The sequence below is a fragment of the Macrobrachium nipponense genome, chromosome 26 (assembly GCF_015104395.2).
Source record: "Macrobrachium nipponense isolate FS-2020 chromosome 26, ASM1510439v2, whole genome shotgun sequence".
Classification (NCBI taxonomy): domain Eukaryota; kingdom Metazoa; phylum Arthropoda; class Malacostraca; order Decapoda; family Palaemonidae; genus Macrobrachium; species Macrobrachium nipponense.
The window spans coordinates 30,058,983-30,071,148 of NC_087215.1; the positions used below are offsets into that span (position 1 = coordinate 30,058,983).

At 38.2% G+C, this 12,166-nt stretch overlaps 1 long non-coding RNA gene and 1 pseudogene across 1 annotated transcript; both read right to left on the minus strand.

Moving 5' to 3' along the window:
- Window positions 1-365: 365 nt before the first annotated feature.
- On the minus strand, window positions 366-3,685 carry LOC135200125 (cuticle protein AM1159-like; annotated as a pseudogene).
- Window positions 366-9,033, minus strand: LOC135200127 (uncharacterized). Its single transcript, XR_010311208.1, has 2 exons — window positions 8,968-9,033; window positions 366-496 (listed from the first exon to the last, which is right to left on the minus strand). It is a non-coding gene; the product is annotated as an uncharacterized LOC135200127 (long non-coding RNA).
- Window positions 9,034-12,166: the final 3,133 nt, after the last annotated feature.

Below are 12,166 nucleotides of genomic sequence, written 5' to 3' on the forward strand. Positions count from 1 at the left end.
TTTCGGTGGCCTTGCTTACATAAAGCTCAGAAAACTCCATTGCGCCGTAGAAATTTCGGCGCATATTCTACTTGTTTTTATCATGTATACAAATTTCAATGCTCCGTCTTCCTTTTATAAATACATATGTTCCATATTGCTATTACTTTACGGCTTTAATGTGGATACAGAAATGTGCATCACAAGGCAACAATGCATAATCAGATTATAAAACGGAGAATATTGCTTGACCCGGATGACCCTTAATTGAGGTTTCGATTCAAGTGAAAACTCCAGTAAGTCAAATAGAGATGTCGCTGATTTTGTTCACTCTTATTTTGACTCGATGTTCTGTTCTGTAGTGGATGAGGAATGAAAGGATGCGATTATTCCGTTTCTATCCTACTGAGCGGATTAACTTTATTGGAAAACGCGCGAACTGTACATAGCTTTGCATCATCTGTATCAATGATAAGTAAGTTGATCGGACGAGAAAGACTTGGTCTATTCTCTTCACCTTCAGGAAGAGAGAGAGAGAGAGAGAGAGAGAGAGAGAGAGAGAGAGAGAGAGTTTTCACAGGAGACAGTCAGGATTCCTGGCGAAGAACGAGGCAGATCCTTATTCGAAAGTGATTCCTTGAGCCCTCTGCTCCTCGGCGATCCTGAGGAGCTCGTGGACGTGTTCAGGGAGGGGGTGGGGGTGGGGAGGAGATCGCTTGGAGGGTTTGAAGCCCTCCTCGTCGGCCTTTACGAAGAGGTGACCCTGGCGAAGCCTCCGTCCTCCAGGGGAAGTCTGCCGATCCAGACGAAGTCGCAGAAGGAGACGAAGAAGAAGAGAAGGAATAAAATAAAAGAAAAATCAATTAGTATTGTTGTGGGAGCCGTTGTAGAGGTTGCACTTCATTGTCAATTTAAGATCAATGATTTCATTGATATTGACCTCATTATTCTTTAGCATTTTGAATCACATCGGCACAAATATTCAAAATCATATCAAGAGGTGTTTTGGAAGTGATAAAAAGGACAGAAAACTCTTGCGAAATATTTTCAATAATTAATTTCTGGAACCATTTTTGTGTATGTATCTTAGGGCCATATCTCATTTTATACGATTATCTATGTTGAGTTTATTTTGGTAAAAAATATTGCATTATCTTGGCAAATAAGTAGTCGCTTAAAGATCCTGTAAAACGTAACACTATGTAATCTGTTAATTAAAAATTTTAACTAAATATTAGGATATCGATAAGATAGTAAAGAATAACCTATCAAAATATCCTATAAACATATACTATAGGATTTCTAAACCTAAAGTTTAACTAAACCGTGAATTATCTCATACAAACTTCACTATCAATTTAGATCAATGATTTCATTGATATTCCTCATTATTCTTTAGCATTTGAATCACAATCGGCACAAATATTCAAAAATCAATATCAAGAGGTATTTTCGAAGTGATAGAAATGACAGAAAACTCTTGCGAAATATTTTTCATTAATTAATTTCTGGAACCATTTTTTGTGTATGTACTTAGGGCCATATCTTATTTTATACGATTATCTATGTTGAGGTTATTTTGGTAAAAAAATATTGCATTATCTTAGGCAAAAAAATAAGTAGTCGCTTAAAGATCCTGTAAAACGTAACACAATATAATCCATTAATTAAAAAATTTTAACTAAATATTAGGGATATCGATAAGATAAGTGAAGAATAACCTATCAAAATATCCTATAAACATATACTATAGGATTTCGTAAACCTGAAGTTTAACTACACCTTGAATTATCTTATACAAACTTATGCACATCTTAGACGATCCTATAAAACGTACCCAAATTATCCCATATTTTTAGAATATTAAACTTCACGGAATTATCCTCAACAAAGTATAAGCAGTTTACCAGAATATCCTATAATCTTTTGCATCCTATTTGCATCCGAAGGACTCTATAACTCAGCAATTTTCCCCAAATATGAGATTAACCTAAGGAAAGCACAAGGAATCTCTGAAAAGATCCTGTATACAAAAGGCGGCGTCCCGAAGGACAGCAGACAAAAGGGTTCCCTCACAGGTAGAATCCTTCCATGTTGCTCTGTCCCTCAGATCCTGGGGTTCCTGCCACTTCCATCTCGATGCCGTTGTCGGCGGCGAAGGAGTAGCTGAAGGAGCCGTCGCCGTTGTCGACTCTTTCGTCCTTGAGGATCTGGGCGTCCTCCTGAGGGGCGGCGAAGGCCAGGGCGGTCAGGCAGAAGAGAACGGCCTGACGGGAGAAGAAGAAGAAGAAGAGGGAGGAGGATTATGATGGTGAAGAAGGAAACTGAAGATCCTGTATACAAAAGGCGTCCCGAAGGACTGCAGACGAAGGGTTCCCTCACAGGTAGAATCCTTCCATGTTGCTCTGTCCTTCAGATCCTGGGGTTCCTGCCACTTCCATCTCGATGCCGTTGTCGGCGGCGAAGGAGTAGCTGAAGGAGCCGTCGCCGTTGTCGACTCTTTCGTCCTTGAGGATCTGGGCGTCCTCCTGAGGGGCGGCGAAGGCCACGGGCGGCCAGGCAGAAGAGAACGGCCTGAAGGGAGAAGGAAGAAGAAGAGAGGAGGATTATGATGGTGAAGAAGGAAATGAAGATAGTGAAGGCTCGTATCAGTTAGTACATGGCACTCAGTGAGACAAAACAGAAGTCTTTGTGAGGTCGTGAGTGGATGATATTCAGTGCTTGTTATCATATATTCTCACGGTACGTGTACATTTACACGCCCATACACAAACACACACACACGCACACACACAGACACACGTATATATATATATATATATATATATATATATATATATATATATATATATGTTGTACATATATATATATATATATATATATATATATATATATATATATATATATATATATATATACGCACGTTAAATTGTGTGTCCATTTACCTGCCTGTGTATGAATAATCAATTTGGATTCATTACATTTATGAGAGCAGAAATCTTCAATTAAATTTACAGTAAAATCGTTTCTGCCCGAAGGTATAAAAACTACCATAGATTCTTCTAATTGAAAAAAATAATAATCATCTATCTTTTCTGGTAAATAAATCAAGAGTGAAAATAGGTACCTTGCAAACAGGTGAATCCTTTAACCTACTGAGATATACTCCCCCTCTTCAGCGTAAAATTCAGAAGAGCCTTCCTAACTGGCAGTAAAGGAACCCCAAAAAGAATCTCCGGCACTTGGGTACTGACGTTCCAATATAAGTCTAGAAAACTGTCACTGTTTTTGTCTAGGATGAACTGGCAAAATTACGCATGAACGACCGCCAATAAACCAGTCGACTCACAGACCTATGGATCTGTCAGAGCTACGCTATTCATCCTTATCTCGAACGGGGGCACATCGGCAGCTCAGATCTAAACTAATCGAGGCGCAGCTTCCCTCCTGACGGGGAGGGCAGCTGGTGTCCGATTAGTATACCTTCTTATAAAGGGTATTTCTAGCTATGTGCGAAGGTAGCCGTGTTCGAAGTAACCACTTTCGTAGGTATCTGAGATGGGAATCCCCTGGTTCTTAGGCAGCCGCGTTCGTATATAAGTAGCCGTTTGAATTGAAAAACCACAAAACAATGAGACGACCCAGAATGATTCTGAGAGGGAGATGAGGTACTCACAAACTTCATCCTGCTATGATGCTCAGGGAACTGATGCTGATGACAGAGGAAGAGGCTCCTTTTATAACTACTGACTGGGAATCTGTGCTTGGAAAGGAAGGGTGAGTCGTGTCTAAGGGTAAGTTTGGGGGTTTGGGGGTGTGATAGATTGCTTGAGGAGACGTTTTAAGTCCTTAAAACAATTTGGGAGAACGTGATGTGCATTATTCAGGGACGTTTTTAAGTAGGTCAGGTAACTGTAAAAAACGAGAGATGTCGACGCTGTCAGTCAAAGGGATTTACCATAATAGGATTTATGTCTGAAATAAAGTCATATTTGAAATCCTCACTGAGGGGGGAGGGAGGGAGGGAGCCAAGGGGGTGAGAGAAAGGAGAGGGATTTTGGGGCAATGTGAGGAACGAATGGGGATAAAAACAGCATCTCCCATTAAGTAGCGAAAGTGAGGAGAATATCAACAGTGGAGGAGGTCATGAGTGTGAAGGTTTATGGGTCTTTAAATAATGAGAGAGAGAGAGAGAGAGAGAGAGAGAGAGAGAGAGAGAGAGGAAGAGAGAGAGAGAGATTCCTTTGCACATTAACGTGCATATAGACATAGATTTTAATTTTTGTATCCTCGTTTCTTTTATGTTTACAAATTAGATAAAGAAGATATGTATACATATACTATATATATATATATATATATATATATATATATATATATATATATATACATATATATATATTATACACACATATATAAACATCATTATATTCCTATCTTTTATTATAGTAAATAACTCTGAAACCTCTGTCATGTTAATGAAAACAGATAAGAAAATGTCTTTAATGTGTTTGTGTTTGGATTAACATTCTGATAAACCTCATTGGATATACACTTCTAAGTCAATAAATCTTTAGAGGGGTCGAATCCAACTACATGTTATTTCGGTATGTTCGCTAGTGGCCACGACATGCCGCTCGGATGTCGTAAGTTCGTGTCTCTCCCCAAGGCGAGTAAACATAACCGGCTCTGAATCATGATCATTTCTGCGCAGTGTGGGGTCTGTGGTGGGAGGTTGAAACCAACATTCTTTGGAAGCTTGAATTTCAGGTCAATGGTTCCTGTGTGCTTGTTCCATGTGGAATAGGTTTCATTACCAAAATATAATTACAATAACATTTTACGAAATTCATAAAGGCCTTTTCGCTTATATGTCCTGGAAAGCACAATTCTGTTTATGCCTCAGACACATGAGTCAACTATTTGTGTAAAGCGTAGGTATAATACGTTCGACATTTTTAATTCAATCGATAAGAACCTCCTTTTTTCATTCATCGACTGTGAAACAGATAAAGAATTTGTAAATCGAATTCATCGATTTTGTAAAAGAGTAAAATCGTGATTACGACGAAATATTCAAAAAACACGAAAATGATATTACCAAATCTTTTATTATACAGGAAAATCCATCAACAGAATATTATTGTTTACTCGATCAAAATTCTAAAATAATATGTTATGTTACATCGCCTTGGGAGAGACACGAACTTACGACATCTAAATTCTCGCGAAAATACTATACGAATCGCTAATATACTTGAGCGTGAGATAGGAATAATTATCGGGAATATTCCTTGGGAATATTCCTAGGATCTCGCTCATAGGAAATCCAACACCGAAGGTTGAATTTGAACAGCGAAAGATTTCCTAAGAAAGTAAATAACTCACCGAAATTAACTGGGTAATATTTTGGTATATGTCTGACTGAAATAAATTGTTCCTTGTTGAATAGAAATGCCAATTGAACATGCGACTTCATGCCCCTATCTAGCCCAGACCTGAAGATAAAAAGAGAAAACGAAAAGGAAGGTGAAATGTCAATGTGATTCAAACCTGCAGCCTCTGAAAGGCAGGAGGCTATTTACAGGCAAAAAAACAAAAACAAAACAAAAAACACAGAAGCAGTAAAGAATTCCAAATCTAAGGCATCAAGAAAACCGTGGGAGAGATCAATGCAAGGAATACCAGCATCCAAAAATCCTATGGTAGGGAAAAGGTGGTCTGATGATCCAGAGAGACTTCATTTTCCATTCACTGCTGGAACTCTTTATTACCGCAACGGCCTTCTTCCTCTGTCACTTTTGCCTCTGCATCAGGCCTGTACCGAGGTGAGGGAGGCAGGGAAGGGGTTTGGGAAGGGGGTGTTCGGGTGGTCGAACGATCCCCCCAAAATTTCTGGAAGTCTATATGTTCTTTGACTGTCCTGTTCATTGAACTCTACTAACAAAGTTAATAAATAAACGATCTTTTGTATTTTTGGCAATTTTTTTTATATATAAAATTTCGTTATTAAATATCAACATCATTCTTTATTGGTAGGAAATACAAGAGTGTAAATAGGAATGTCATATATACTTATATATGCAGTGACAATTATTAGAAGAAAAGATCCAGTTTCGGGAAACAAAGACAAACCCCCCCCCCCCCCCACCGCCAATAAAAACAAACTCTGGGTACGGGCTCTTCGTGCCTATCACCCTCCCACGTTCCCAAACCCAACCATGCACAGACTTAGATACAAAGAACCCCTCAGTCATCTTTCCATTCAGGGTTATATGTTTAAAACAAACGCTCAATAATGCCTTTTTTCCACTCAACTCTGTTCGCCTTATTCCCCACATAACCCCTTTCTTAACCAACCAACACTTGGAAGCTTGTAACGACCTCCAGAGTATTGGTAATCCTTTGACTGTCGTCCATTTCCTCGCTTTAATTCCTTCAGTTTCTCCAGAAACAATGAATGTTTTTCTTTTTCATTCCTGCCATCCTTTCCCTTCGCCCTCTCCGTCGGAGGGTAGTGTCGTCAGTGCACCTCACGCGGTGCACTGTAGGCATTGCTTCTTAAGGTTCTTATGCAGCGTACCTTCAGGAACCCCTAGCTGCAACCCGTTTCATTCCTTTTTAGTGTACATCTATTCATATCCTCTTTCTTCCTTCTTGCTGTCCACCCTCTCTTCATCTGCAACTGCTTTGAGGTTTTCCTCCTGTTACACTCTCAAACCTTTCTTTTTTCAGTTTACGTTTCAGTGCTGCATGACCCATAGGTCCCAGTGCTGGGCCTTTGGCCTGAATTCCTTTCATTTTCTTTCCTGTACCTTCGCCCCAGTGGGTGCCGTGGCATCGAGACATCTCTCATAGAACAAATCTACTATATAAGATTTTTTTCTTTTTGTACTTCATTCAGTTACCGTGATCGAGTCAGGCGATATTTTTCATAATAATTTTGTGACAGGAGTATGGGGTATGGAACTACAAGCCCTATGCCCGGGCATTACGTTGTTTCACTACAATACAGAGCAGCGAAGAAGCTCTGATTTTTTATTCTTTTAACTCTACAAGAGTGAAGAAAGTGAGATTTTCTTTGGTTTTAGGAAAAGAAAATTGTGCTGTATTTAGGGGAAATTACCGCTTGTTAATTAGCCGTAAACAATCTTCGTGGGTTAATAATAAACATATATACTATATATATGTTATAACTGAATCATCGCAAAGTTTGGGCAAACGTGATAAATGCATAGATAAAGGTTTAAGCCACGAAGGAAAGTGAAACACCGAGTAGCTACAAGATCTTTCTCCAGGTGTGTTGGATCCTAGGTACTAATCTTCTTATAATCCCTATCGGTCACTTATACGACCCTTCCTTGTCCTTTCAGTTCGCATGTATGTCCAGTCAGTCCTGCTAAGTAAAGGACGTTGAGTCGAAAGATCTTGCAGCTACTCCTGTGTTTCACTTTCCTTCGTGACTCATACCTTTATTTATACCTTATATTTGTATATATTGTCACAATATTGTTTTCCCTATTTTGACTTGGGAATAGCTTGCACCCTAAAGGAACCATAAATGGTAAGTGTTTTCCACGCCTTGGAGGGGATTAGGAACCTGGATTAACTAAGCCAACTCATGTCTGTCAATCGTTGTTTGTAGAATATCTTCCCTGATCAAATCCCAGGAGGTGCAAAAGACCTCATCAGTTATTATTCCTTTTTTGGTGTATGTCTTTACCAAGGTTTTAGTGAAGTCAATTGTGGCGTAATATATTTATATATATTTTATATATATATATATATATATATATATATATATATATATAATATATATATATACATATAGTATTACATATATATATATACTATATATTACATATATATATATATATATATATATATATATATATATATATATAGTACTATATATATATATATATATATATATATATATTCTATATATATGATATATATATATATATATATATATAGATATATGTTTATAATATATATATATATATATATATATATCATATATATATGTTTGTATGTACGTAAGTATGTATACATTTTCTAATCAGGATACATGGAGTGGAGAAATAGTTTTAAATTCTGTGGTATTTTCAAGTTTAGGGCTAAAACTGGTCTTCATTAGTGGAAATATGAGTTATGTTTTTAATGGTGGCAGATTATTCCAGTTTGCTCAAGTAACTTTTCTTTTGATTTATACTTTTAACTTTTGTGAAGAGAAAGCTATTGTGCCGGCTTTGTCTATCGTCCGCACTTTGTCTGTTCGCCCTCAGATCTTTAAAAATCTACTGAGGCTAGAGGGCTGCAAATTGATATGTTGAGTATCTACCCTTCAATTATTAAACACCAGATTGCTGCCCTCTAGCTTGGGTAGGTTTGATTTTATTCAAAGTTGAATTTCGCCATAATCTTGCGCCTGGCATGAGTAGGCTAGGTAGGCCACCACCGGACAGTGGTTAAAGTTTCATAGATACGGCACATACCAGCATGTATGACCGAGACCACCGAAAGATAGATCTGTTTTCGGTGGCCTTGCTTACAGACAAAGCTCAGAAAACTCCATTGCGCCGTAGAAGAAACTTCGGCGCATATTTCACTTGTTTTATCATGTATACAAATTTTAATGCTCCCGTCTTTTTTTTTTTTTTTTTTTTTTTTTTATAAATACATATGCTCCTCATATTGCATATCATTACTTTACGCCCCTGGATGACCCTTAATTGAGGTTTTGATTCAAGTGAAAACTCCAGTTAATCAAATAGAGATGTCGCTGATTTTGTTCACTCTTATTTTGACTCAATGTTCTGTTCTGTAGTGGATGAGGAATGAAAGGAGGCGATAATTTCCGTTTCTATCCTACTGAGCTGATTAACTTTATTGAAAACGCGCGAAAAACTGTACATAGCTTTGCATCATCTGTATCAATGATAAGTAAGTTGATCGGGACGAGAAAGGACTTGGTCATCTCTTCACCTTCAGGAAGAGAGAGAGAGAGAGAGAGAGAGAGAGAGAGAGAGAGAGAGAGAGAGAGAGAGAGATTTCACAGGAGACAGTCAGGATTCCTGGGGAAGACGAGCAAGATCCTTATTCGAAAGTGATTCCTTGAGCCCTCTGCTCCTCGGCGATCCTGAGGAGCTCTGTGGACGTGTTCAGGGAGGTGGGGGTGGGGGTGGGGAGGAGATCACTGGAGGGTTTGAAGCCCTCCTCGTCGGCTACGAAGGTGACCCTGGCGAAGCCTCCGTCCTCCAAGGGAAGTCTTCCGATCCAGAGGAAGTCGCGGAAGGAGACGAAGAAGAAGAGAAGGAATAAAAGAAACATCAGTTAGTATTCTTGTGGGAGCCGTTGTATAGGTTGCACTTCACTGTCAATTTGGATAAATAATTTCATTTTGTTCTTAAGGTTAAACAGACGATATTCCTGATTATTCTTTAGCATTTGAATCACAATCGGCGCAAATATTTTAAAGTCATATCAAGAGGTATTTTGGAAGTGATAAAAATGACAGAAAACTCTTGCGAAATATTTTTCTTTTTATACTTAATTTCTGGAACATTTTTTGTGTATACTTAGGGCCAATATCTTTTATACGATTTATCTATGTGAGTTATCTTGGTAAAAAATATTGCATTATCTTAGGCAAAAAATAAGTAGTCACTTAAAGATCCTGTAAAAACGTAAACACAATGTAATCAATTAATTAAAAATTTTAACTAAATATTAGGATATCGATAAGATAGTAAAGATAATAACCTATCAAAATATCCTATAAACATATACTATGGGATTTCATTAAAACCTAAAGTTTAACTAAACCGTGAATTATCTTATACAAACTTATGCACATCTTAGACGATCCTATAAACGTACGCCCAAATTATCCCATATGTTTTAGAATATAAACTTCACGATTTATCCTTCAACAAAGTATGAGCAGTTTACCAGAATATCCTATAATATGCATCCGAAGGACTCTATAAACTCGGCAATTTCCCAACCAAATATGAGATTAACCTAAGGAAAGCACAAGGAATCTCTGAAAAGATCCTGTATACAAAAGGCATCCCGAAGGACAGCAGACAAAAGGGGAAAATTCCCTCACAGGTAGAATCCTTCCATGTTGCTCTGTCCTCAGCATCCTGGGGTTCCTGCCACTTCCATCTCGATGCCGTTGTCGGCGGCGAAGGAATAGCTGAAGGAGCCGTCGCCGTTTGTCAGACTCTTTCGTCCTTGAGGATCTGGGCGTCCTCCTGAGGGGCGGCGAAGGCCAGGGCGGCCAGCAGAAGAGAACGGCCTGAGAGAAGGAAGAAGAAGAAGAGGGAGGAGGATTATGATGGTGAAGAAGGAACTGAAGATAGTGAAGTCTCGTATCAGTTAGTACATGACACTCAGTAGACAAGACAGAGGTCTTTGGGAGGTCGTTAGTGGATAATTCAGTTGCTTCTTATCATATATTCTCACAGCTTCTACGTCTGTACGTATACGTTTACACCCCCATACACAAACGCACACACATATATATATATATATATATATATATATATATATATAGATACATATATATATATATATATATATATATATATATATATATATATATATATATATATATATATATATAAGCGAATACCACAGGAAAATAATAGTCAGGAATCCAAGCGCTTTCGTCTTTACTCAGACATCGTCAAGGAGTTTAACTCCTTGACGATGTCTGAGTAAAGACGAAAGCGCTTGGATTTCTAACTATTATTTTCCTGTGGTATTCGCTTATCTATGAAGTCACGTGCATCTACAGTGATTTTTTTTTAAGCATATATATATATATATATATATATATATATATATATATATATATATATAGATATATATATATATATATATATATATATATATATATATGTATATATACATACATACATATACACACGTTTATATTGTGTGCGTGTCCGTTTGCCTGCTGTGTACAAATGATTAAGTTTGGATTCATTACATTTATATAAGAAGAATATCTCTAAGTAAATTGACAGTAAAATCTCCGTCCAGAAGGTATAAAACGTAATATAGATTTTTCTAAAAGAAAAAAAAAAAATAATAGTTCATCTATTCTGGTAAATAAATAAGAGAGAAAATAGACACCTTCTACGGCATCTTTTAATTTACTGAGATATACGCCTCTCATCAACGTAAATTCAGAATAGGTCCTTAACTGGCGTTAAAGGAACCCACAAAGAACTTCGGCACTTGGTTACTTGACGTGTTTCAATAATAAAGTCTAGAAAAATACCAGTTTGGTTTTGTCTGAGATGTGCTGGCAAGGTCACGCATGAACAATACGACCGCCAGTCAAACCATCTGCAAACGAATCAGTCTACTCACGGGCCTATGAACCTGGCTACGCCATTCATCTTTATCTCGGACGGGCAAATCGGAGCCCAGTTCCTAACCTAATCTGGGGCGCAGCTTCCCTCTTGACGGGGTGGGTATTTCTAGCTATGTGCGAAGGTAGCCGTGTTTGAAGTACCAACTTCGTAGGTATCTGAGATGGGAATCCCTGGTTCTTAGGCAGCCGCGTTCGTATATAAGTAGCCGTTTGAATTGAAAAACCACAAAACAATGAGACGACCCAGAATGATTCTGAGGGAGATGAGGTACTCACAAACTTCATCCTGCTATGATGCTCAGGGAACTGATGCTGATGACAGAGGAAGAGGCTCCTTTTATACTAGTGACTGGGAATCTGTGCTTGGAAAGGAAGGGGTGAAGAGTGTCTAGGGTAAGTGGGGGTTGGGGGTGGGGGGTGATAGATTGCTTGAGGAGTACTTAAACACTTGTAGAGAAGGTGAGTTGTAATATTCAGGGACGAGTTAAAAGTAGGTCAGGTTTAACTGTAAACATGCAGAGAGAGGATTGTCATTGTCAGTCATACAATCAAACGGATTTATCATAAGTATGATTCATACCTAGGTAAAATTTAATTCCTCATTAGAGAGAGAGAGAGAGAGAGACCGAGAGAGAGAGAGAGAGAGAGAGAGAGAGGAGGGAAGGGGTAAAGAACTTTCGGGGGAAGTGAAGAGAATATCATAGTACTGGCGAAGTGAGGAGAATATCAATAGTGGAGAGGTCACGAGTGTGAAGGTTTATGAGTTTTTTAAATGAGAGAGAGAGCGAGAGAGAG